The 26,799-nt window shown below is 41.6% G+C and overlaps 1 protein-coding gene and 1 pseudogene across 1 annotated transcript in view; one reads left to right on the plus strand and one right to left on the minus strand.

Annotated features, from left to right (window-relative positions):
* TMCC3 (transmembrane and coiled-coil domain family 3) overlaps window positions 1-26,799 on the minus strand; it is a 172,707-nt gene that overhangs the window by 133,726 nt on the left and 12,182 nt on the right. The window lies entirely within an intron of this gene.
* On the plus strand, window positions 20,176-21,615 carry LOC140534502 (keratin, type II cytoskeletal 8 pseudogene; annotated as a pseudogene).

Genomic DNA, 26,799 nt, shown 5'->3' on the forward strand with positions numbered 1-26,799 from the left:
GTGAAAAGGTCCCTCAATAGTGGCTGGATCTTGCAAGCCCGTGTATACAATGTCATTGTTCCCACTTCTCTGAGAATATAAGGTCCTTGAAGGCAGAGACTGTTTCACTTCTGTTTTTGTATCTCCAGTGCTCAGCACATAATAACCTCTCATTGATTCAAGTCTGGAGAAAGGCTACTCTGTGAAATCTCACCAGTTCTTTCCCCCACTTCCCTTCTCCCTTTTAAAATCAAAGTCCATTTTATAACAGTGATAATTTGTAGAATTGCCCCAGTCTTTGCCAGCCAGGAAAACAAAATGATAATTTTCTAAGAGTGTTCAGGACACAGATAAAGTACTTGGTATCCTCGAATAGTTTTGAAATATATACTGAGGAGCTTCTGGAAAATTTATACAGTCCCTTTTCATATTTTTTTAAGGAAGTTAGCATTCCTGCTACATCAATATCTAGAAGAAATAAAGCAAGAGATTTTTTTTAATGAAATAAAAGCTCTTAAGAAAAGAATTGGAAAGAGAATAAATAACATTCCTGTGGACTTAAATCTTTTATCTCCTGTCTCCTGAGCATGTGTGTAGGAATGATCTGCAGACTCAGACTTGAGCTGTCCAGCAGCTGGCTAACCAACTGAGCGTTTATTGAGCTAGCTCACAGAGTAAACAAACCTCTCCCAAACCTCTTCCTCCTTCTGGGAGGACTAAGAGTGGAGACTCCAGCAGGTGGATCATTGGGTCAGTACTGTGATGGAAGTCAATTCATCTGTAAAAGAAAGGGAGGGGCATGGATAGCACCTACTTCACCGCGTCATTAGGAGGTTCAGATGAGAATATGTAAAGGACTTTGGTGGTTGTCCCTCGTCCTCGAAGAGGATCAAAATGACATCACCATGATAAAGTGAAGTTTCAGTGTGCCCGACTGTGGCTGATCAGACCAATATGAGCTCAGAATGCTCTACCACAGATTGGGCACAGATAGTCTGTGTGAATATTGAGCATCCTGTGTTTCCTTTGTGTTGTCTCAATTCTGCTTTGCTCATAGAGAGCAGCACCTTTTCTGATGTGGGCATGCCATGCTGAGTGATCCTGTGCCAATGTCTTCCAAGTCCCACAATCAAATCCAAAGTTCTTGAGAGAGACCTTGAGAATGTCCTTGTATCGCTTCTTCTGACCACCATGTGATCGCCTGCCCCATGCAAGTTCTCTGTAAAATAGTCTTTTTGGCAAGCACACATTTTATATTTGAAAAATGTGGCCAGTCCATCAGAGTTGTTCTCTCTGAAGTATAGTTTGAATAGTTGGCAGTTCAGCTCAAGCAAGGACTTCAGTGTCTGGTACCTTATACTGTCAGGTGATCCTCAGAATCTTCCTAAGACAGTTCAAATGGAAGCAATTCAGTTTCCTGGCATGGTGCTGATAGACTGTCCATGCTTCACAGGCATACAACAATGAGGTCAGCACAACAGCTCTGTAGACCTTCAGTTTGGTAGTCAATCTAATACCTCTTCTCTCCCAAACTTTTCTTTCGAGCCTCCCAAACACTGAGCTAACTCTGCCAATACATGCATCAACCTCATTGTCAATGTGTACATCCCTGGAAAGTACACTACCAAGGTAAGTGAACTTATTCACAGCATTCAAAACTTTTCCATTTGTTGTAACCAATGGTTCCATGTATGGATGATGTGGTGGTGGCTCATGGAGCACCTGTGCTTTCTTGGTGTTAATTATTACATCAAAATTAGCACAGGCAGCAGAGAATTGATCCATACTTTTTTGTACGTCAGCTTCAGAAGCTGCAACCTAACAAATACTCAAATGTTACTTCCTAATTGTGTGACCTTGAACAGGTCACTTAACCTCAATCTGCCAGGGTTTCCTCAACTATAAGATGAGGATTATAATAGCACCTTCCTTCCAGGGGCAGCTAACTGGATAGGGCACTGGGTTGGGAGTCAGGAAGACTCATCTTCAAGTCACTCAACCCTGTTTGCCTCAGTTTCCTCATCTGAAAAATGAGCTGGGAAGGAAATGGCAAACTACTTCAGTATCTGCCAAGAAAACCCCAAAATGTGGTCATGAAAGGGTCAGATGTGACTGAAACAACTTTAAAAAAAGCCCTCCAGGATTGTTTTGAGGGTCAAATGAGATAAGATTTGTAAAATGCTAAGTGCCACTTAATAACTGTTTGCTTCCTTCCTATCAGGATTATTACTGTGTTTCCTCTAATAGAGTATAAGCCCTTTCAGGACAGAGATATATCTCTTCTCTGTCTCTACATCCCTGAGACTATAGCTCAGTCCCTGGCAGATAAGAAATACGTAATGAAAGCTTGCGGATTGCTTTCTCTGGTTTTTTCCTTTTTATCTGAACGTCTTCAAGAATTGAGACACATTCTTAAAGCAAATCAATTCAGAAGTACACCTGGCAGAGACTGATTCAAGCACTAATCAGACTCATCAATTGTCTTGTGTTTGTTTAGGAGAGGTTGCAGGGTATATGTATGGTATGCCAGCATACTAGAGCATCTGATAGCACGCTCCTGCCTGCCATAGAGCATCCCCATGCTAGACTGGGGATGAGTCCGGGCAAAAGGGTCTGTCTGGTCCAGGCAGATGCAAATCAAAGGAAAACCCATAATCCTGATCTAAGACGAGATCTATGAGACCTGGAGCTTTTCCTGTTAAAACTTCCTGGAAGAGATCATAGATTGAAAACTGAAAGGGACCTTAGACCACAGTTGAAGCCCATTTCTCTTCATTTTTACAAATGAGGAAACTGAGGCCAAGAAAGGTTAAATAGCTTAACCAAGGTCATCCAAGTAGTTAAGTGGCAGAGGGAGGATTTGAACTGAACTCCTCTGATTCCAAAGGTAGTATACTTTTCCCACAGTACTCCATTGTTTGGTGGGATCATACATAATCTTGAACTGGTACCTTTGTTGCCTAATTTTGGTGGGGCTGGAATTAAGCTCTCATCAGATGAAGGGAATGGGAGATAGGCATAAAAGAAGATCCTGGCTAGTGATAAACAGAACACCCAAGTCCCATTCTTTGGCACAACCTAACACTAGAAATATTGCAGGGGGCAGAGATGGTGGCTTAAATGTTAAGGATATCACATGCATCAGGTACTCCACTTCATCTAATAACATTCTTGGCTAGAAAAACAATGGCATAGAAGTGAATCCCAGACCTCAGCTGATAATGGCTCACACCATAGTGATTTCCCTGGTGTCCTTGTGCACTCTTGAAAACGTCAATAACCCAAAGTTGTTAGGAGTGGGTGCTACTTCCTCCAACATAGATTGGGGCCCCTATATGCCTATGATGCTAGTTCCCTTGACCATGGAACCCAGCTGGTGAAGAGTTCTTGGAGCCTAACTAGGCTGATCCTGGGATAATAGCTAGAAAGGATGTCACCAGGACTGAATCCAAGCACTCTAATTTGGGGAAGGGTTTTTCTTAGTTTTTCTAAATTCCTTTAATTCCAGAGATCTAACCTCAGAAACACCCTTCACTGACAAAGATTAACGGCTCATCTGTAAGTCTTAGAGTTAGATACCTGGAGACCCAGGGCACGGTGACATGACCATTGGTCACACCTGACCCTCCATTTGAGGAACATTGTTAAACATTTACCAGCACACCCCTAGCAGATCCTCTTAACCTCAAGGGCAAGACACTCTTCTTCAGGAGGTAGGTAATGGGCTTCATCATCAGTTCTTTGGAATTCTGGTTTGTCATTACATTCAACAGATTTTTGGTCAGTCAAAAAATATTTATCAAGTGCCTCAAGGGCACTGCTATCAGGGGCAGCTAGGTGGTGCAGTGGATAGAATACGAGTGCAGGAGTCAGGAGGACCTGAGTTCAAATCTCACCTCAGACATTTGACACTCACTAGCTCTGTGACCTTGGGCAACTCACTTAACCCCAATTGCCTCATCCTGGGTCATCTCCAGTCATCCTGATGAATATCTGGTCACTGGATTCAGATGGCTCTGGAGGAGAAGTGAGGCTGGTGACCTGCACAGCCCTCCCTCACTCAAAACAAAGTCAAGTGCAAGTCATGTCATTATTTCTCTGATGGCATGGTCTTCTTTCGTCCTTTAATTCCAGAGATCGAACCTCAGAAACACCCTCCACTGACAAAGATTAACTGCTCATCTGTAAGTCTTAGAGTTAGATAACTGGAGACCCAGGACACAATGACATGACCACTGGTCACACCTGAACCTCCATAGGTTCAAGACGAATACACACATATCAAGTGCCTCAGAAACTCTGAGGGTCTTCCCTTCCCAGACTAATTCTTTTATAAAGGCAAACTAGGACAGTCTTACCTAACCTTTACTTATTGAATGGGCATTTCTTCAGACAAACTGAGATCTGGGAAAGACCTTAGCTTACAAAGGTCACGGTCTTCTACTACATCTGGGGCCATCACCAGGTCTTCTTAAGCTATGTCTTGCACTAGACTAGGATGACTTTGGTGCCTTTGCACAGCCCTGCCTCACTTAAATCCAATTCACTTTCAAGTCAGGACATCACCCTCCTGAGATCATTGGTCCTCTCTGAGAACAAAGGACAAACCAAAACACCAAGTGCCTACTATGCACCAGGTACTGGGCTAAGTGTAGGAGGCAGTGTCTGCCCTCAATGAGCTTATACTGTAATGGGGTGGTAATGTGTATATATATATATATATATATATATGTATATATAATATGTATGTTTGTGTATATGTATAAATATATACATATTATACATACGTATTTATACATATGTATATATATATAGAGAGAGAGAGAAAGAGTATAAATTGGAGGTTAGTAATCTCTGTCCTTTCAAAGTTGATTTTCCTTAGAATGCCAAGTCTTTTAGTTATAATTATTTATTATAAATTTCATTTATTTATAAATTATAAACTAATTATAAATTAATCTTTTGATTCTCCTCACTTTAGTCTGCATCAGTTCATACAAGTTTTCCAAGGTTTCTCTAAAACAAACTCTTTGCACAGAACCACAGTATCTCATGACACTGATAGGCCATGATCTGTCCTGCCACTCACAAATGATGGGCATTACTCCTCCCCACTTAGTTTTTTGCCTCTACAGAGGCAATTAAATACTTTTGCACATATGAGTCTTTTATTCTCTTTGTTTTATCTCTTTGGGATGTAAGCCTAGTGGAAGTCACAGGGTCAAAGGGTAAGCATAGTTTAGTGACTTTGGGGTTATACCAGCTGTGGGACCCCCGGGCAAGTCACTTCACCTCTGTCTCCCTCAATTTTGTCAACGGTAAAATGGGGATGAAAATAATAGCATCTAGCTCTCAGGGTTGTTCTGATGATCCAGTGAGATAATAATGGTAAAGCATTTAGCACATAGTGTTATATGCCAAATGTGCACTTGCCAAAAAGACTTTCATAGAGAATTCACACAGGACAAGCATTCACATGGAGGTTGGAAGAAGAGATACAAGGACACTCTCAAGGTCTCTCTTAGGAACTCTGGGATTGATGGTGAGATGTGAGAGACACTGGCACAGGACCACCCAGCATGGCATGTTCACATCAGAGAATGCTTTATAAGTTGTAGTAGTTCAAAAGAAACTTGAGGTGCACAGATTTAGAGAATCCACTCCAAATGTTCATGTGGACTATTTGTGCCCAACCTGTGGTAGAGCATTCGGAGCTCACATTGGTCTGATCAGCCACAGTCGGATACACTGTGACTTTTCTCTAACATAGTGATGTCAATTTGGTCCTCTTCGAGAATGAAGGACAATTGCCGTTATTATTATTAGGATCAATTGAGACAATAATTTTAAAGAATTTAGCACAATGCCTGGCACATAGAAATGTTCGATAAATGTTAGCTCTTACTATTATTGGAATCAAATGAGGTAATATTGTAAAGTGTTTAGCACAGTGCCTGGCACATTGTATTATAGAAATACTAACTATTATTAGTAGCTAGTTCCAAATTGCTTTCCAGATTGGACAGTGTTCCAATTCACCCCTTTACTGTGGCTCCTTCTAAAGAACAATTAGTTAAGGGACTTCTCTAAAGCCTGAGGTCTGGAAGAAAGTGAATTGGAATCAAAGCCTTTAATTTATTCAATCAGCATCGGATAAGCATTTATTATGTTCCTAGTGTAAGGCGACTGTGCTACCACAGAGCAAGCTAAAAAAAAGAAAAAATCTCTGACCTGTCTCTTTTAAAAGACTTGGCAGACTTCGATTCTATTTTCCTGGTCCAGGCCTGTGCAGTGAGATCCCTGCCCCCGGCCACATCACAAGGGATCCCCAGGTGTTCTAAGATACCACAAATGCCAAAGGCTATATTATTCTCCATTCTTCTCTTTCCCAACTGGTTTCAGATAAGCAAACCTTGCAGACCTCAGAGTAATTAATGCCAATGAGAATTTAGATAATACCCAGATTGACCTAATCCACTGATTTGTTTTCATCTCACTTAGACAAACACTCTATCTTTTAAAGACGAACTCAAATGTTACTTCTTCAAGGAAGTCTCATTTGATTTCTGCTCTGCCTGGACATTCTGACTCAGACTTCATGGGACATTTTATTTCGAAAAGTTTTGATTTTATTATGTAATGTTGTTCAGTTGTATCTGACTTTTTGTGACCTCATTTGAGGTTTTCTTAGCAAAGATACTGGAACAGTTTGCCATTTCCTTCTGCTGCTCATTTGACAGATGAGGAAACTGAGGCAAACAGGGTTAAGTGACTTGCCCAGGGTCACACAGCTACCGTGTGTCTGAGGACAGATTTGAACTCAGGAAGATGAGATTTCCTGACTCCATACACTACACCACCTAGCTGCTCCTATGTGATGTTGTACATTAAGCTATGACATTGGCATATCCCCTTTCCTAGGCTGCAAGCTCCTTGAAAGGCAGAAAGGGTCAATCCTGGTATCAGGATGACCTGGGTTCACATTCTACCTCTGATGCTTGTTTCTGGGGGCAACCACGGGCAAATCTCTGAACCTCAGTCTCCTAAACTGCAAAATGAGGTTCATGATGGCTGCAGGGTTTGATTAATGAGGGTTTTGCAATCTTCCTTACAAAAAACCACAGCTTGTGGATTCTGTTGGAAGAGTTGAGTTCTGATATATTAGACTCCTCTGTGTGTCCTTTCTTTGTAAATGGCCACATTCCCAAGAGCCGTCAGCTGGTCACAGAGCCCCCTTCCTAGTCTCCAGGCAGAAGGCTTAACAGCTGTGGGGACAAACCATTCCTTTCAGCATATTGGCACTGTGGCTCTATTTCTTGGGGGGTCAGCACTGCGGCAGGGCTTCTGAAGGGGACACTGTTGCCAAGATTGGCTCCAATCACTGGCTCATCATCCATGGTGCTTGAGATGTGTGTCTTCCATTAACATATCAATCAACAAGCATTAATTAAGCACTTACTATGTGCCAGGAGCCTAAATACCAAGAAAAAGCAAAAATAACATGGTGGGATTTTAATTGGAGGTTCCTTTTGCCACACATGAGTTTGGGGTGCTCCATTTGGTGTAAGGTCACAGGGTTTAGTTTGGAAGGGACTTTAGAGGTCATCTTGTCAAGCCCCATTATTTTATGGAAGGAGGCCAAGGACGTTAGGTGCCTCTCAGGGTCCAAAGGAATGAAGGAGGCACATACAGGCCTATGCTCTTTTCCCACCTGGGCAGAAATCACAGAGGGTTTGATCCCAGGTGCTCAGATCCAGGGCTCCTGCCATGTACCTACATTAATGCTCCTCACAGATTGCCTTTCAGTTTAAAATTGCAAGCCCATATTTCTAAGCCAGATATGCCACAGAGGAGGGTTTTTTGGAGGGGGGGGGAACAGGGAAAGGGTAGGATAAAAAACAATAAAATAAATCTAATTTAAATAGAACAGTAATTTTCCTACCCACTTAAGGTAAACAAGGAGGGTAGGAAAACATGCAGGGGTAGGAAATCTGAGGCCTTGAGGCTTTCTTGAGCCATGGATGTGGCCTTTTGACTGAGCCCAAGCTTTACAGAGCAAATCCTTTTATTAAGGGGATTTGTTCTGTGAAGTTTGGATTCTGTCAAGGGGCCACACTTGAGGACCTAGAGGGCCCTGAGGCTGCAGGTTCCCTACCCCTGGGTAGTACATAGAGAGCTAACTGTGGAGCCAGGAAGGTCACAGTTTAAGTCCAGTCCCTCCCCTGTGAAAGCCCTGTAATTCTGGGACAAGTGACTAAAGTGACAAGTGACTCCCCACTTCAGCCCAGGCAACTCTCTTAATGCTCTAAGGAACAAGTGTTTGTATATATTAGTGGAGGGAGTTTCCACACCAGAAGTTCCTTGAAAGGATGAAGTCTCAGAGCAGGATTTTAAAAAGTTAGCATTATGGGTACCCCAGGCTTGCGACTCTTTATCTTGATTAAAGATGCCTTTTCTTCCAACTTAGGAGTTTGATTTATTTCAGGACTCAACAATGCCTTTTCCTCTGTATTTTGATTTATTTTGAGTTTGATATATTTCAGGAGTAAAACATCTATAACAGGGACCTTAGAGATCAATCAGTTAGGAATAGTGTTGGATTCCACATTCCAGCCTCCCCCCATTTTATAGATGAGGAAATGAAGGCCCCCAAAATTGATTCCTAAGAAGGTTACAGACTTCGTGGCAAAACAGGATCTGAATCCAGGCCTCCTGACTTCTCAGTACTCTGCTACTTTGATACTGGCTTTCTGCTGCTGGTAGATTCAGACAGTCATTATTATTAGTCCTTGGCCTTTCTGCAGAACTTGATACTGAGGAATTGGGAATTTGGAAGGGTTCCCTACTTATTCCTCCAAGTTCCTGTCACTTGTGTTCCTTTCAGATGTTAAGTAAATATTCAAAGGAGACGCCATTCCTTCCACTTGCCTCCAGAAAAGTCAATACATCTTGCTGAAAGCATGAAATCACTGTATCCCATTAGTGGTGGGAAGAAAGAATAGGTAGGATAAATTGGTCACTTTTTAGTTTTGCATGAACAGGCATGCACTGATCTCCTAGTCTTTCAGGGGAGATAGAAAGAGATCTCTAAGGATATGTAATTGGTCTTCAGGTGATGAGAGCTGCTGAGAGCTCTCAACTCTAAAAGTCCAAGGTTTGCTATCTGGCTGACTACACTGGAGAAATCAGATGATTTAACTCTCAATGGTCCAGTGAGATTTCAGAGGCCTTACTCAACTAGTGGACAAAATAAAATTAAGGTTCTAGATCTAGTAATTTTCATTAAGGCAATAATATCCTGCTCTAGAATTTCCCTACTCCAATGGCTCCCTAGCATAAAAGAGAAATGCTTCAGTTGAGTTTTTAAGTTTTTAAACCTGCCCATAACTTATCTTTTCAGCCCCACTAGACATTACTTATTCTCTTTCCTGAAGGCTTCAATCCAGCCTTCTCTCTGCTCCTCATGCCTGGCCCTCTGTCGCTGTCCCACATGATGCCTAAAATCCATTCTATTTCTTAATTTTGCCCCACTAAGTCAGTCTGTTCTTTTAAGATGTAGTTCAAGGAGCATCTTCTACATGGAATCTTTCTGGTTCCTCCAGCTGCCAGGACCACTCCTCCCAAAGTACCCTGTATTTAACTATTTTGAATTATTTGTAATAATCGGAAAATAGTAGGTACTTGCTATTTAGCTGTTTTTCAGTTGTGTCTTACTCTTTGTGACCACATTTAGGCTTTTCTAGGTAAGGATGCTGGAGTGGTTTGCCATTTCTTTCTCCAGCTTATTTTACAAATGAAAAAACCGAGGCAAACAGGGTGAAGTTAACTTGCCCAGAGTCACACAGCTAGTCTGAGGCCAGATTTGAACTCAGGAAGAAGAGTCCTCTTGACTCTAGACCTGCCAACCACTGTACCACTTGGCTACCCAAATTCTTTACTGGTTGTTTGATATGTACTTTTTGTCTCCTCCATTAGACTGTAGGTATTGTTTCATTCTTTATACTTGTATCCCCATCCCCTAGCATAGTGCCAGGCACATAGCAGATGCTTGATAATTAATTGATGGATAATCATTTCATTTTACACAAGAGGAAACTGGGGGGGCATAGAGAGAAATAGCCTCTGTTCTTAAGGAGCTAACAATATAATGGGAAAAGACAGCAAACAGAAGGAAGATGAAAGGAAGGGAAGGTACCTGGCATGGTAGGGGTACGATGGGAGAATTCTAAAGGAGTGCAGCAAAGTGGGAAATGAAATGACTGGCCTCTCCTTAAATGCTCTCCTTAAATGGAGATTCAATCCAATCTAACAAATATTTGAAGCAAAAAGCATTACTTTTGGCAAATTTGTATCTTAACACAGGTGAGAACTTATTTATTTTTTCAGTTCAATCAGGACATTTTTTGGATCATTTCCTGCTTTAATCCCAGACATTTAGATTTGCCCAACCCAGTAAACAGACCGTGAGATACACACTGTATTTATTGTATTTAAGTGCAGTCAAGGACAAAGGGCCATTTAAATTACCTGGGATATCCTGTGGAAATATCTTAATAAAACTCTCGGGAAACATAATCAGTAATGGATGGCCTTGTTTTGTGAGTTTGAGTATAGGTGAAAGGTAGTAGGTAAAAAGGCTACTGTCCTCTACTCCCACACAAACATTGGGATTAGATGTCTTTTTTTTTTCCTCCTGTAAATTACTTGTACTAAATTGTTTGGCATGGTGAATAGAGAGCTGGTCTTAAGTCAGGAAGACCTGAACACGTCTCATCTCTACCCCCCTGGGTAAGTTATTTAACTTCAGTGTTGGGGGCAAAGCCTTAAGACTCTTAAGTTGCAAAGAAAATGCTGATCTGCATTGGTAGAGGGTGTTTTCTCAACTGGGAATTCCTTATACTAACTAAATCATTGGTTCAGTCCCTATCCCTAAATTGTTAATTGCTTGATGGCCCATAAAATTTCTCTCTCCACAACTTTCTTCTTCCCTCTTCATGCATGCAGGACACTTATGAGATCCAAAGGACAGAGACAGGCTGAGAGTCCCCTTAAAATTTTTCTTGGTGTGTCTGGGTCTTAAGCTTAAACTTTCGACTCCTTGGGATGAACTCCAAACAAGACAGAGTGGAAGCTTCATACAATGAAGAGAAAACACCAGTTTTGGAATTAGAGCTAAATAGGGGTCAAATTCCACCTCTGATGCTTACTACCTATGTGACTTGAGGCAAGTGACTCTCAGTTTCCTCATCTGTAAAATGAAGGCATTGGATCAGATGGCCCCTGTAGTCCAGCGTGAGATTCTTTGAGACCCGCAGTGTGACTGAGTCCCTCCCCCAGTATTCGAAAATACCAGGGGCGAAGAAGAAGCCAGGGACAAACCCAGAACTACTACATGACTCTTTTATCTCCTGGTCCAAGCTCTTGTCCACCATCAAGTGCAAGTTATTAATTAATGAGAGTTTCCAAAATAACATTACTTTTAAAAATCCAGTGCTAGGAAATGTCATATAAGTATAGTATATTCCTTCCTTTGTGTAGCAGCTTGTTCCGGGGCAAAAACAAATGATCTCATAAATCATATTGTTTTAAATAGAATCATATTTCACATGAGCCAGGTCAGTTACCTTCAGCAACTTTGGGGTAAATACTTTTGCAAAGCAAAGAATGAATGCTTTCATAATGTGACTTTTCACTCACTCCCCCAAGCTTCCTTTTTTAGGAATACGAGGGGTTGTTTATTCTTTTTGTTTTTTGGGTTTGTCCTATGGTTCCCTCAGTGCAGGGGGTTTCCATGAAGAAATTCCCTTGACCAAAGCTGCAACTTACTCTGAGAATTGTCTGGCATAGTGAAAGGTAAAGGTCCCTCTCAGTCTATGTGTGTGTGTGTCTGTGTGTATGAGTGTGAGTGTGTGTGTGTGTTACCACATCTGTGATTGCCTTAATGGAGGAAATGAGAAAACATTCTCTTCCACTACAGATCCATGCCTATCTGTATGTTACAGTCATAGAGAGTTTTGGGGAGCTTTGAGGGGTTCAATTCATTGATCAGAATAACATAGTCAGAATGAGTCAGAGGTAAGACTTGGTTCCATGTCCTTCTGGCTCTGACACCACCACCTCTGTATGTACTAAGCTGGGTTTTTCTGCCCTTTTCATCATTAATTGGTCACGAGAAAGACTCTAAAGAGATGTCATAACTTACACAGAGTAGGTTTTCTTTCTGGTGTTACCAAAGAGGTGGATGACCTGGAAAAAAATAGATGGGCTGGTCATGTAGCAAGAACCAACAAACAGTCACCACCACTGTCCATTGGTATCCATGTGTTGTAACCTGGGCCTGAAGCAGTTCAGTCCCTTGGCAATTTAGGTGGACATTAAAATGAAAATAGTCACCTCTCCACCATGGAACAGTTTATTTAGTCACTGTTGGGGAAAGATATTCAACAACGATATTCAGTGAGGACACCATGTTGATTCAGTCAAATGGAACTGCTTCATGTTGGTCATATTGTTTGTTCATGAGCAGAAACCCAAAGAGAGACTCAGTGGGGATATTCCTGGGTCTTTCATGTTCAGGCAACAAGGAAACTATGCCTTCAATCTGAGTTAGTTCCCTTCACCAATAACATCTCAAAAAGCACTGTGATATCTCTTAAGCAAAGCATCTGCATGGAGTAGGGCCTTAGGAAAAGCTAGTCCAGCCAACATGACAGGATGTTAGGAAATACTGCTCCTATTCCCATGGAATCTACAGGATTACCCTCCAGTACAATGAGTAGACTTCTTAAGACATACTTACAGGATGACACAGGCAAGAGTTCCCCCCGATTGCTAGGTATGGATGGACTATTATTTGTATCACAGGAAGGAGTAACTGTGCTGATGACATTGTAGACTCATCAAACTAAGTAGGCAAGAAGGTTTCCTTACCCGTTTGTCTTTGTGATGACCCCATATAATACAAGTATACCCTACATAATATTGTCCCAACCAACAGGGTTGTATCATAACACCATTAACACCAAGATGTACCATAACTTCAAGAAGCTCCTTTCTAGTGGTCGTCTGGTCAATGGATGGAAAATGAGGGGAGGGATATCAATCAGTTGATTAGAGAGGCCCACAAAACTCAGATGGTCATGCAACTCAGACAATCAGTCTACAGCTATCAGAAATAGTGAGCAACATCACGGTAAATCTCTTACAGGACAATAGACTCGTTGGCCCATTTATAGCATCATTCCAAGGGAAATGACCAATCCCAATCACATTTTCTTGGAGTTAGTGAGTAATCTTTTGACTACATCTGATAGCCTTGACCAACTTATTGGTGCATTCCTCCTTTATCATTATCAGCTATGATTTAATATTGCTACAGGATAGTGGAAATCAGAAGGATACAATTAATAACCTAGTGTTGAGAAGAAGTGTAAGGCACATTGGCAAAGACTGACATTAAAAGTTTGGGCTGTTCAAGTGTTAAGATGGAGGGATAATGGAGGGACATCTCATACAATATTACAGATTTAGAACTGAAATGAGTAAAAGAAAAAGCATTTTTAAGTGCTTTCTACATGCCAAGCTCTGGGGATACAAATAGAAAAACAAATAATCCCTCTCACACTCTAATTGGGAGAGACAGCAAATGAAAGCTAAGTCCTACTTCAAGGCATATGGAAAGGGTGGGAGTGTAACAGTGGGTCAGCTGGGAAGATATCTGTGAATTTGAAGTCCACCTAGTACTAACCCCTAATTTGCACAATTTTGCCTCACTTAAAGCCAATTCATGAACAAGTGAAGACATTACACGGTGATGTCAATGGCCCTCTTCAAAAATGAAGGACAGACAACAGTCCCTAATTCGACAAGTGAGATCACCGAGGTCCACAGAAGATGAGGAGCTGGCCATTAATCACATAGAACCTGGTCCTCTGATTCCAAATCCAGCCCACTTTCCATTGCTCCATACTGGGAAGAAATAAGCATTTATTAAATACCTACTATGTGCAGGTAGTATGCTCATTGCTTCACAAGTATCACCTCATTTGATCTTCACAGGAACCTTGCAAGGCAGTTGCCATCATTACCCTTATTTTAAATTGCCCAAACTGAGGCAAACAGAGGTTAAATGACTTGGGGAACCCAGCTAGCAAGGATCTGGGATGGGATTAGCACCCATCTTCCTGACTCCAGGCATAATGTTTCATCCAGAGTGTCACCCATCTGTGTCCAGTCAAGTCAAAGCTCACATATTAAGGTCTTACTATGCGCCAAGCATTGGAACTACAAAGTCAGAGAGATGGTTTCTACCCTCAAGGAGCTCACCTTTTTTTGATTGTTCAGGAAGGCTGGAAGCTTGGACTTGGAGCCAGGAAAACTGGGTTTCAATCTCAGCTCTTCCATCTAAGAGTTGTGTGACTTTGACCAAGGAGACACTCAACCTTCCCTAGGCTCACTTTGCTCATCTGTAAACTGAGGATGATTATACTTGAACTACCTTGGGGTTGGGAGATGGTGTTCTGTAAAGCTAAAAATGCTTCCTAAGGAGCAGAGTCTTGAGAAATCTGAGCTGTTATTCCTATCCAGCACAGCAAGAGCCAGGAGGAAAAGGCAGAGGAGCCAATGCAAATAGTGACTTGACCAAATGAGTATTTGGAGAGTAAGAACAGATGAATGTAGCAGGAAAATCAGCCAGAGAAGGGGAGAAGGTCATAGTTTGTCACTGTCTTCTCTCTAGGACAAGCAAGTGGTGTGGCCATAAGTAGATATATAACAGAAGTAGATACACACATATGTGAAATATCTATCTCATGTGTTTCCTATTTCTGTGAGAAGTAGCCTGGGGAGAATGGACAGAGGACTTCAAACCCAAGTTTGAACCCAAGTCTAGGTTCAAATCCCACTTCTAACACTGGCTGTGTGACCCTGGCAAAGTCATTTAACTTCTCCAGCCATCAGGTAACTATTTAAGAATATCGACTGCAGAAAAAGTGCCAAATCACATTGGTAGGAGGCATTTTTTCACCCAAAAGGAAGTATAACTTCCTTTACAGTTATAAAGTACTTTAACTAAAGGTATCCAACACTCAGTAATGACAGAGAGAGGATTCTTATCCAGGGTGAGACTGGACCAGATAAAATCTCAAGCCCCTTCCATTTCTAAGTTTCTGATCTTTTATTTCCAGAGAAGGAGGGCTCTTCAGTTCAGACTCACCCCAAAATTCAAAGTATCCAACAATGCTTTTAAGCTGTTAGGATGGAGGCCAGTGGCCTTCATAAGATGGCAAAAAAATTCTCGAAAGTGAATTGTAGCAAGGGGTGAAAGAATACAGTGGTATGCCAATATTCCAATATGTGGAATGCCACTGTATTCCTCTGCTCTTTGTAGGAAATCACCTTGTAAAAGTTTTTCCTCCTCAAACTTTTCAAGAGAACATTGCCTGTCCTCTCCCTTGCCCCTATTACACCCTACCTTGTATCATATCTATCTTCCGTAATTATAGCTGACATTTATACAGGGTGTCCCAAAAGTCTTAGTGCCATTTTGTGCTACTTTTAGGTACTCTATATCTTGTTTTAAGGTTAGCAAAGCACTTTATACACAGCCAGGTGGTGGAGATGATAAAAGTACTTGAAATGAGGAAAAGCTGAGTTCAAATCTGGCCTCAGACGCTTCACGAGCTGTACAACTCTTGGTGTGGGGAGCTAGGACATAGCACTGGGTTTGAAACCAGGGTGATTCATCTTCCTGAGTTCAAATCTGGCCTCAAACACTTCCTAGCTGGGTGACCCTGGGCAAGTCATTTCACCCTGTTTGCCTTAGTTTCCTCATCTGTAAAATGAGCCAAAGAAGGAAAGGGTAAACTACTCCAGTATCTTTGCCAAGAAAATCCCAAGTAGGGTCATGAAGAGTCAAACATGACTATAAATGACCGAACAGCATGAAAAATCACTTTAACTTCTCCCAGGCTCTGTTTCTGTACCTGTAAAATGAGCATGGTAAGAATCATTTACCTTACAGGGCTGTGAGGATCTGTGAGGATCAGTTCTTAAAAGGCTATATCAAACATGCTCATTGGAGTCAGAAGAAATCCTAGTTAGAGAATGTAAACTCCTTGAAGACAGGGATGGCACCCTCTTCTAATCTTTGCATCCCCAATGCCTAGCATAATGTCTTCTGCTTAAAAACATTTGCTGCATGAATGCATAGCAGTGGATTCCAAATGGGCTTAAATGACACATTGGAGCAGCAATCTCTTGTTTCCTCTGTTAGAAGTGGGAATAGTTCAAAAGTAAATACACAGGAAGGTGGCTGGGTAGTTTCCAGCTAAGCTGGTGGGCATCAAGGAGCCTGGGGGCCTGTCTGCTGGAAGCAGCCACAATGCCACCAAAGAATGGATGGAGAATTTACATGGAAGATGAGGGGACCGTGGACAGAGGGCCACCCAGGGCAGCAACGACGGTCCCGTTGAGTAGGGGGAGAAGGGTCCCTAGAACAAAACAGATGAGCACCCAAGGACATACTTCCTCTTCACATCAGTCCCCAAACTATTCATTAAATGCTAGATTGTGAGTTTGTAGGGACAGGGCTGAATTTCAGTTAAGAAAAGAAGAGAAATCCACAGAAGGGGACTATTTCTTTTCTCTTTCTGGTGTATCTTTTGCCTCTAATAAACCTCTTCTTTGTTCAGTGTCTTGTTAATGCCCGCAGGGGAACAGAGCCCTCAGAGACACATAAGCCAAATTCATGCTCCCTGGGCTTTACCCTGGTGGAGGCTGAATCATAAAGACTCGTAAGGGAGATGAAACATGGCCCATGTGAGTTTCAGAGGTGAAATCCTGAGCCACGAGTTACAAATGAACTAATTCACTCATGGTCATTTTAAACATTCTGCAAAACAACCAGGGGCTATGAATAGAAAACATTAATTCTGGAAGGGGACATGGTTCAAGAGGGCCTTATATCAGTACTTTAACAGAGGAAGCCTCCACCCACCCCCATCTTCAAACATTATGATCAATTCGACTTCACTTAATTCTAGACTGACCAAATGACCAGCCTTTGTTTTTCTCCTGTGGAAAACTGGTTGCCAGAGAAGGATTTCCTCCTTTTGTGTCTGTGAGTTCTAAATCCCAAAGTGTTTACTTCAGCTTTTTGTCTTAGGGGGTGGGGGGGAAGGGGGCGACGTTTGCTTTCTCAAGGATCTGAGGACCACTGAAGCTGGGACACCTTCCATCCCCCCAAACACTGGGGAGATCATTGGTGTTCACAAGCAACAACTGGGCCACTTTCCCAATTCTCAATCCTTCCTTCCGCTGACCGCATTTCTCAAAAGCGAACACATTTGGGGAGGTCATGTGTGGAAGTAGGAGATAACCTGCTGTTTGTTTATGGGATATTTTTCTGAGGATGGTCTTTCAGCCAAGTTTAAAAAATCCCCTCACAAAAAACCTTGGCTTGAGTTGTGTGCGTTTTTTTTAAAAATAAGAGACATATAATTCAATTCCTGATGTTTCTATGAAGCATTTCCCAGTCTTTTCCCACTGCAGCTGGGGGAGAAGAGAAGGGGGAGGAGGAGGAGAGGTAAGAAGGAAGGATATATTCTGGTTCAGGTAACTGGGGCAACAAGATGGAAAGGGAAAAAAAAAAGAGAATTTGGCTCCTCACTAAAAGATCTAGAGCACGGGTGGATCTAGTGGAATCTGTGGCCCTCTAGGTCCTCAAGTGCAGTCCTTTGACTGAATCTAAACTTCACAGAGTAAATCCTGCTCTATTTTCTAAGAGTATAAGTTAAATAAAAGTTGCCATTCTATATTGGTAAGAAGAGTTTCCCTATACCAATGAAATGTAAGGTCTAGTTCCTATCCCAGCTCTAGGGAGTTGAGAAGCAACATGCTACAGTGGAGAGAAAACTAGCTTTGGACTCAGGAAGACCAGAATTCAAGTCCTTTCTCTGATTGCCGTGATACAAGGGTTTTTCTCCCCTTTTTTTGTTATCTCCCTCCACCCCCTGGGCAGTCTGGTAAAATCTATGGACCCCTTTCATGAATGAAGAAAATGCTGAATTTCAGAGGTGAAAATAAATATACCATAGATGTTGTGGAAAAAGGAAAAATCCATCCACAACCTCCTTCAGGGTCCAGGATACACAATCCCTAAATAATACAACATCTACTGAGCATGGAGGGAAAAGCTAAGGAGAGGCGATGTGGCATCATGGATAAGGCAATGACCTTGGAATAAGGAACATGGGTTCAAATCCTACTTCAGACTAGCTTGTAAGTGGGGCCGTAGGAGAATTAATTGCATTATGGCTTCAGGTACAATCCCTGTAACTCTCCTGTCCACAGCTCCCTTCCCAGGCCACCACTGTCCTGTATGGATTGTCTCCTTATATTAGATTGTAAGGTTTTTGAGGGCTACTACTCTAATCTACACGTAGTAGTCATTCAATAAATGCTTTTTCATTCATTCATTCATTGACCATTGAATCTCTTTCCATTACACTAAGGGTTTTTAACCTGTGGACCACATCAATGTTGGTGGGTAGCTTTCAAGAAGTCTGTGAACTTGGATAAGAAAAAAAAAGGGCATCTTTATTTTCACTAAACTCTAAGGTTGGGGTTTTAAGAACCCATGGTCCCAACCCATGGTCCCTTACTCTTGTTTTAAAAAATATTTTGATAACTGTATTTCAATATAGTTGGTTTCCTTTGTAGGCCTATGTATTTCAGTTTTACACATTAAAAATAAGAAGGGATCCATAGGCATCTCCAGAGTGCCAAAGGGGCTTGGGACACCAAATAAGGTAAGACCACTTGTAATTAATCAAGCTTTCTTTCATTGGCAATGACCTCTCCCTCTCCATCAGACTCTAGGAGATAGCAGAATTGGTATCACTTTTGAGAATCTAGGGTCAGCTTCAAAACCTATTTTTAAAAAAATGTTTGTTTGTTATTTTGGGGAGTAGGGATTGGCAATCAGAGTTAAGGGGCTTGTCCAGGGTCACACAGCTAGTACAGTCTGAGGTCAAATCTGAACTCAGGTCCTCCTGAATCCAGGAGCACTGCTGTATCCACTGTGCCCCCTAGATGTCCCAAGAATCCAGTGTGTGTTCCAAAACTTATAAAAAAGACACCTTTAGTGGAAGGAATTTAGAATAAAAATATTTGTAAAAATTCAGCACACACATATGTGTATATGTGAGCATGCACACACACACACCAACCTACTACCTTTATACCACAGCTACAATTCCTTCAGTAGAGGAGAGCATGACTCACATGAAGAGCTCACAGACTGTAAAAGAAACGTAACTGCATGCAGACTGCCGAGACGTTCAGAGCATCCTTTCTCAGAAGCATCCCCACTCTCACCCAAGGGACTAGGTTGCTTACAAGGCAACATGGGAACCTTTCTACTTTAGGCAATGCCTTTTCAACAGTCCCAAGATGCAGAGAATGGATTCTGTCATTCCTGGGATCTTGTCATGCTCTGGGCTTTCAGGCCCTCTCTGCATCCTTTTAACAGTTCTTCCCACTTCATGCCCCATACAGAGCACATGGGATGTGTCTCTCCTCAGTGGACATGTGGTATGTATTTGCATATAGATGTAAGAGTAAGATTACTTATTATATTTTTTTCTTATCACTCCTTCTCTGGCATATGGGGACATTCTCATCAATCTTATCTCATGCTTTTAAAGTTTTGTCGATGTCTTTTTTTTTTTTTACACTATGGTCATTCATTTTCTTGCTTCCTTTTAACCTTCAACAAGGTAACTAGATAACTCTTGATCCAATGAAATAGCATCTCCATAGCATGCAAACCCCAGCGAATAGGGACGGTCATGAGCCTTGGAGTTAGGATGGCCTTCTTCAAATCCTGCCTGAAATATTGCCAAGCTATGTGATCCTGGGTGAGTGCTGAGAAAAACAACCCCATGTTGCTGAGGACAAAATCAACTAGATGAAGCGTTTTCCCTTCAGGACTTCTTTATTTTCAGGGGCATTTCTGTGTCATCAGAAAGTGTGTTTGTGATACAGAGGTGGCTGCTGGTGACAGATGTGACAGCACCATCCTTTCTCAGTGAAACGAGCTGTGTTGGCTCTGAAGTTTTAGTTTATTTAATAGAATGCATCCAATTCAGAGCAGCTCACCTCTCTTGGGTTTCGGTGCTTGTCCGCATCCTCAGCATGTCCATCAGGTCAACTATTCACAGAACCTTGAAGGTCTCTTCCTCTGGTTCCCAGAGTTTTAGCAGCTGCTCCTTCTCTGGTTGCTCCAGCTCCTGAATCAGCTCATCCTCCTTCTCTCAGGTCAGGAATGCCAGTAACTTCTGATTGGGGATTGGGCTTGGGACAGGCTATGGTATGGGTTTCAGGGGCAGCAGTGGGGTCAGTGGAATCATGGCAGTCTCTGTCAATCAGAGCTTTCTGAGTCCCCTTAAGCTGCAGCTGGACCCCAACATCCAGGCCATGAGGACTCGAGAGAAGGAGCACATCAAGACCCTGAACAAGAAGTCTGCCTTCTTCATTGACAAGGTATGCTTCCTAGAACAGCAGAATAAGATGTTGGAGACCAAATGGAGCCTCCTCCAGCAGCAGAAGACATTCCAGAGAAACATGGACATCAAGTTTGAGAGTTATATTGCCAACTCTTGAAGGCAGCTGAACTCCATGAACAGGAGAAATTGAGGCTGGAGGTGGAGCTGGGCAACATGCAGAGTCTTGTGAAAGATTTCAAAAACAAGTATGAGGATGAGATCAATCAGCAGACAGAAATGAAATGAGTTTGTTCTCATTAAGAAAGATGTGAATGAAGCCTATATCAATAAGGTGGGGCTGGAGCCCCGTATGAAAAGTCTGACTGACGAGATTAACTTCCTTAAGCAGCTGCATGAAGAAGAGATACAGTCCCAGAAGAAGAAATGCAGTCCCAGATTTCAGACACCTCTGTGGTCCTGTCTATGAACAATAGCTATTCATTGGACCTAGATGACATTACTGCTAATGTCCAAGCCCAATATGAGGAGATTGCCAACTGCAGTCGGGCAGAGGCTGAGACCATATACCAGATCAAGTATGGGGAACTGCAGATGCTAGCTGGGAAACATGGAGATGACATTCGTCACACCAAGACAGAGATCTCAGAGATGAACAGGAATATGAACAGGCTTCGGGCTGAGATTGAGACATTCGAACCAGAGGGCAGCCCTTGAACCCTCCAGCACGAATGCAGAGCAGCGTGGGCAACCAGCCATCAAAGATGCCAAAGTCAAGTTGTCTGAACTGGAAGCAGCCCTGCAAAGGGCCAAGCAAGACATGGCTTGCCAGCTGCGGGAGCACCAGGAGCTGATAAATGTCAAGCTGACCCTGGAGACTGAGATTACCACTTATAGAAAGCTGTTGGAGGGCAAGGAGAGCAGACTTGAGTCTGGGATGCAGAACATGAGTATTCACACCAAGACCACCAGTAGAGACTATTAAGCTAGGTTCAGCTCTGACTCCTTCTAGTCCATTTCTGGCTCTGATCTTCTCTCTTACAGCTGAGTCAGTAAGGCTGTGTTGGTAAAAACCAACAAGACCCAAGATGGAAAGCTGGTATCCAAATCACTGGATGCTCTGTCCAAGTGAGAGGTCGTCTTGGACTCTCCCAGCCTACTCCTTTCTTGTACTCCTATGAATCTCCAGGATATCCAAAAGAAGACTGGGGGAGGGGAAAGAGATCGAAGAGACCTGCATTAGAGGTCCCAGCCATACCTTCCTTCTGTTTTGTCTTGCCTAGGTTCCTTGCTCTTGCCAGTATCCTTGAAACAATTTGTATTTTCAGAAATAAACACAATTCACCATTTCAAAAAAAAAAAAGAATTTATCCAACTCAGTAAGTCAGAGTAGTTCTTTCAATGGGAGGAGTAAAGGAAATTCATTTATAACTGGACTTCTCAAATTGGGGTCCAGACGTTGTTTGTGAAATATTTTGATACACGAGTCTGGCCAGGGAGCAAACTCCTCTCCCTTGACTGTGTCACCTTGGAGGAACTGGGAACTTACAGGTCCCCAGAGCATACCCTCCTCTTGACAAAAAACTCAAAAGTCAAGTAACTGACTGGGAAAATGCCCAAAAAGGGGAAAAAAACAAGACTATAGAAGGCTACTTTCTTGGTGAACAGGTACTTCCTTCCATCCTTTCAGATGAGGAAGAACAATGCTTACCATCAGAGGCCTCCAAAATAAATATGCAATGGTCTCAGGCCATGGAAGAGCTCAAAAAAGATTTTGAAAATCAAGTAAGAGAGGTGGAGGAATAATTGGGAACAGAAATGAGAGCAATGCAAAAAAATCATGAAAAGTGAGGCAACTCCTTGCTAAAGGAGACACACACAAAAAATGCTGAAGGAAATAACAACTTTTAAAATAGGCTAGCTCAGTTGACAAAAGAGGTCCAAAAAGCCAATAAGGAGAGGAATACTTTAAAAAGCAGAATTAGCCGAATGGAAAGGGAGGTTCAAAAACTCACTGAAGAAAATAGTTCTTAAAAATTCGAATGGAGCAGATGGAAGCTAATGACTTTATGAGAAACCAAGAAATTATAAAACAAAACCAAAAGTATGAAAAAAATAGAAGACAATGTGAAATATCTCATTGGAAAAACAACTGACCTGGAGAATAGATCCAGGATAGACCATCTAAAAATTATGGAACTACCTGAAAGAACCTGGACACCATCTTTCATGAAATTATCAAGGAAAATTGCCCTGATATTCTAGAACCAGAGGGCAAAATAAATATTGAAAGAATCCATTGATCACCGCCTGAAAGAGATCCAAAAAGAAAAACTCCTAGGAATATTGTAGCCAAATTCCAGAGTTCCCAGATCAAGAAGAAAATATTGCAAGCAGCTAGAAAGAAATAATTCGACTACCGTGGAAATACAATCAGGATAGCACAAGATCTGATAGCTTCTACATTAAGAGATTGAAGGGTTTGGAATATAATATTCCAGAAGTCAAAGGAATTGGGATTAAAACCAAGAATCACCTACCCAGCAAAACTGAGTATAATACTTCAGGGGAAACAATGGTCATTCAATGATATAGAGGACTTTCTAGCATTCTTGATGAAAAGACCAGAACTGAATATGAATAGTATGAATAGAAAATCTGACTTTCAAACACAAGAATCAAGAGAAGCATGAAAAGGTAAACAGGAAAGAGAAATCATAAAGGACCTTCTAAAGTTGAACTGTTAACATTCCTACATGGAAAGATAATATTTGTAGCCCCTGACACTTTTCTCAGTATTTGGTTAGTTGGAGGGATTACACACACACACACACACACACACACACACACACACACACACACACAGAGAGAGCACAGGGTAATTGAATAGGAAGAGAGCATAACTAAAAAAATAAAATTAAGGGGTGAGAGAGGAATATATTGGGAGGAGAAAGGGAGAAATGGAATGGGACAAATTATCTATCATAAAAGAGGCAAGAAAATCTTTTTCAATAGAGGGGGAAAGTGGGGAGGTGTGAGGGATAAAGTGAAGCTTACTCTCATCACATCTGGTTCAAGGAAGGAATAACATGCACACTCAATTTGGTATGAAAACCTATCTTCCACTACAGGAAAGTAGAGGACAATGGAATAAGCAGAGTGGGGGAGATGATGGAAAGGAGGGCAAATGGGAGGAGGGAGCAATTAGAAGTAAACACTCTTGGAGAGAGACAAGGTCAAAAGAGAGAATAGAAGAAATGGGGGAAGGATAGGATGGAGGGAAATATAGTTAGTCTTACACAACATGACTATTATGGAAGTCATTTGCAAAACTATACATATATAGCCTATATTGAATTGCTTGCCTTCTCAGTGGGGATGGATGGGGAGGGAGGAAGGAAGAGAAATTGGAACTCAAAGTTTTAGGAACAAATGTGGAAAATTGTTTTTGCGTACCACTGGGAAATAAGAAAGACAGGTAATGGGGTATAGAAATTTATCTTGCCCTATAAGACAAGAGAAGATGGGGATAAGGGAAAGGAGGGGTGTTACAATGGAGGGTAGATTGGGGGAAGGGGTAATCAGAGTGCTTGGTGTTTTGGGGTGGGCAGAGGGGAGAGATGGGAAGAAAATTTGGAACTCAAAATTTTGTGGAAATGAATGTTGGAAACTAAAAATAAATAAGCAAACATTAAAAATAATATCTCAAAAAATAAATATTTTGATAACTAATATATTAGTTTTCCTTACAATCCTATATATTTTATACATTTATGAACATTTACCATATATAATACAGAAAAGGTTAAGAGTCTGTGATTTATAATAATAACAATAATAATAATATGAGAGCTTTACAGGGTGTCCCAAAAATCTTTGTGCCGCTTTAATAGTTTCAAATTTTACAAATTGCTTTGGAAAGATTAGCTCCTTTGTGGCTTTTTTTACACTAACCCTGTAAGGTAGCTACTACAGGAATTATGTTTCCAATTTCACAGATGAGGAGATGGAGCCTTAAGAAGTCAGATGATTATCTGGACATACAGTTAACTAGCAAGTATCATAGGTAGGATTTAATGGGGTCTTTCCCACTCCAAATCCAATGCCCTTCCACTATATTATGTTCCCTTTCTTAATAATCAGTGGTTTCAAAAGTACTCTATTGGAGGGATACAGAAGGCACACAGCTGAACCCTGAAGGACTATGGTTCTGAGAGGCAGAGAGGAAGAGGTGGTATATTTCAGGCATGGCAGACAACCTGTGAATGCATGCCGGTAGTTGAGTCTGGGAAACACGTAAGAGGCATTCATAAATCAACCCTGCCTGTAGTCAGACCACTGATTTGTTCGAACTAAAATCAAAATATATATCAAATTAACATAAAGGATAAGAATGAGAAGATGTGGCTCACAAGTGAGACAATTCCAACCTCAACTTAATCAAGTTATTAATGGTAAGATATGGAAAACGGATATAGGAACTAATGTTGACATGGACCCTCATAATTTCTGTCACAAAATAAGTGCCACAAGAAGACCAAAAGAATATAAAAATCACCGTAGCCAACAAGTACCCTTGTCAACTGGAGACATTTGACATTTAAGAGTAATATCCATTTGGAATAGAAATTCATTTGCAAAATCTCTTGATAAGTCAGAGAATGTTGAGAGTGATCAGGATGGTCAAGTACCTTAAGATGATGGTGCATGCAACTGAAGGAACTAGGTATGTTTAATCTGGAGAAGAGAAGACTGAAGGGGGACCAATTTGTTGAGGCTGAGTCATTTCAACTATGACAAACTCTTCGTGACTTTTGGTGGTTTTGGTTTGTTTGCTTGGTTGTTTTTTTTTTTTTTGTCAAAGATACTGGGATTGTTTGCCATTTCCTACTAGAAGGATACAGTCTGTTTACAGAGGTATCCCTTGGCACACAGTAGGTGCTTAATCAATGCTTATTGAATGACATTTATGATGAGTAAAAACAGGATCCATTAAGAATGAATATGCAGTGATAGGGACAGTTAGGTGGCACAGTGGATAGGATGCTAGGTCTGGAGTGAGGAAGGCTCATCTTCCTGAGTTCAAATCTGGCCTTAGACATTTAATAGCTGTGTGACCTTGGGTAAGTCACTTAACCTTGTTTGCCTCAGTTTCCTCATCTGTAGAAGGAGCTGGAGAAGGACATGGCAAACCACTCCAGTATCTTTGCCAAGAAAACCCCAAATGGGGTTACAAAGAGTGGGACATGACTGAAATGAGTGGACAAACAACAAATACAGTGATGGGGGGCAGGAGAGAGAAGCATTAAGAGCTAAGAGAAATTAGGAGAGATGTAAAAGAAGGCCAGGAAGGTAGGGTGCAGTCAGAATGTAGAAGGCCTTACAGGCTAGCCTGAGGAGCTTTTATTTTAACCTAAAGGCAATGGAGAACCACTGAAGCTTTGTCCTGGAAACCATTTCCAATATCACTGTTTAAGGTCAAAAGATCAGGGGACATTTAACTACTTTGCCCTTTCAAGTGTGTCTATTCATGTCCAAGATGTCACATTCCATATGCATGGTACAGGCCATAGCGATTGTGGGCTCCTCCAGGGACAGGGACTGAGTTGAGGTTTTTTTTTTGGTCTCTTTTTTATATCGTCAGTGCCTGGAACATAGTAGGCACTTAATTAGTTTATATTGATTGACTGTCTTCCCAGTACATAGCACAGTATCTGACACATAGTAGGTACTTAGTAAGTAATTATTGACTAACTTTCTTCTTATGGAGCACAGGCATACAGTAAGTCCTTGCTGACTGTTATTATTAAATATGAAGTCAAAGGCATTTTTCTAACTCATTGAAGTGGTCATACGATTAATTTCTGTTAAGACTTTTCATTTCCTTGGCACCTTTGATCTGAAGAGCTCAAAGCCTCTGTGAACTTTAATTAGTTGGCACCTCACCTACCCTTGAGAGGCATGTGTAATTATATTCAGTTTATGGATGAGTAAACTAAAGTATCTCAAGGATTTCAGAGACAGGGCCAAGGAGTGAGTCATCTGCAGAGGCTAAACAAGAATTCAGCCCAGCTCTGACTCCTGGTTCACAATCTGCTCTCTGGCAACAGAGATTTTACCTTCATCTACACGGACCTTTCATTTGCATTGTGGTTGCTTTGAATACCATCCATCTTTTCCACATCTGGAACCAAGAATGTTTGAGCCTGCACAAATATCTCTGAGTGGGGGAATTCATTAACCCTTCCTAGTTATCTGCAGCTTACAGAGGGATTGGCCATCTTTCCAAAGGGTGGGAAGGCCAAGGTTTCATTCA

This window comes from Notamacropus eugenii, chromosome 3 (genome assembly GCF_028372415.1).
Source record: "Notamacropus eugenii isolate mMacEug1 chromosome 3, mMacEug1.pri_v2, whole genome shotgun sequence".
Lineage (NCBI taxonomy): Eukaryota > Metazoa > Chordata > Mammalia > Diprotodontia > Macropodidae > Notamacropus > Notamacropus eugenii.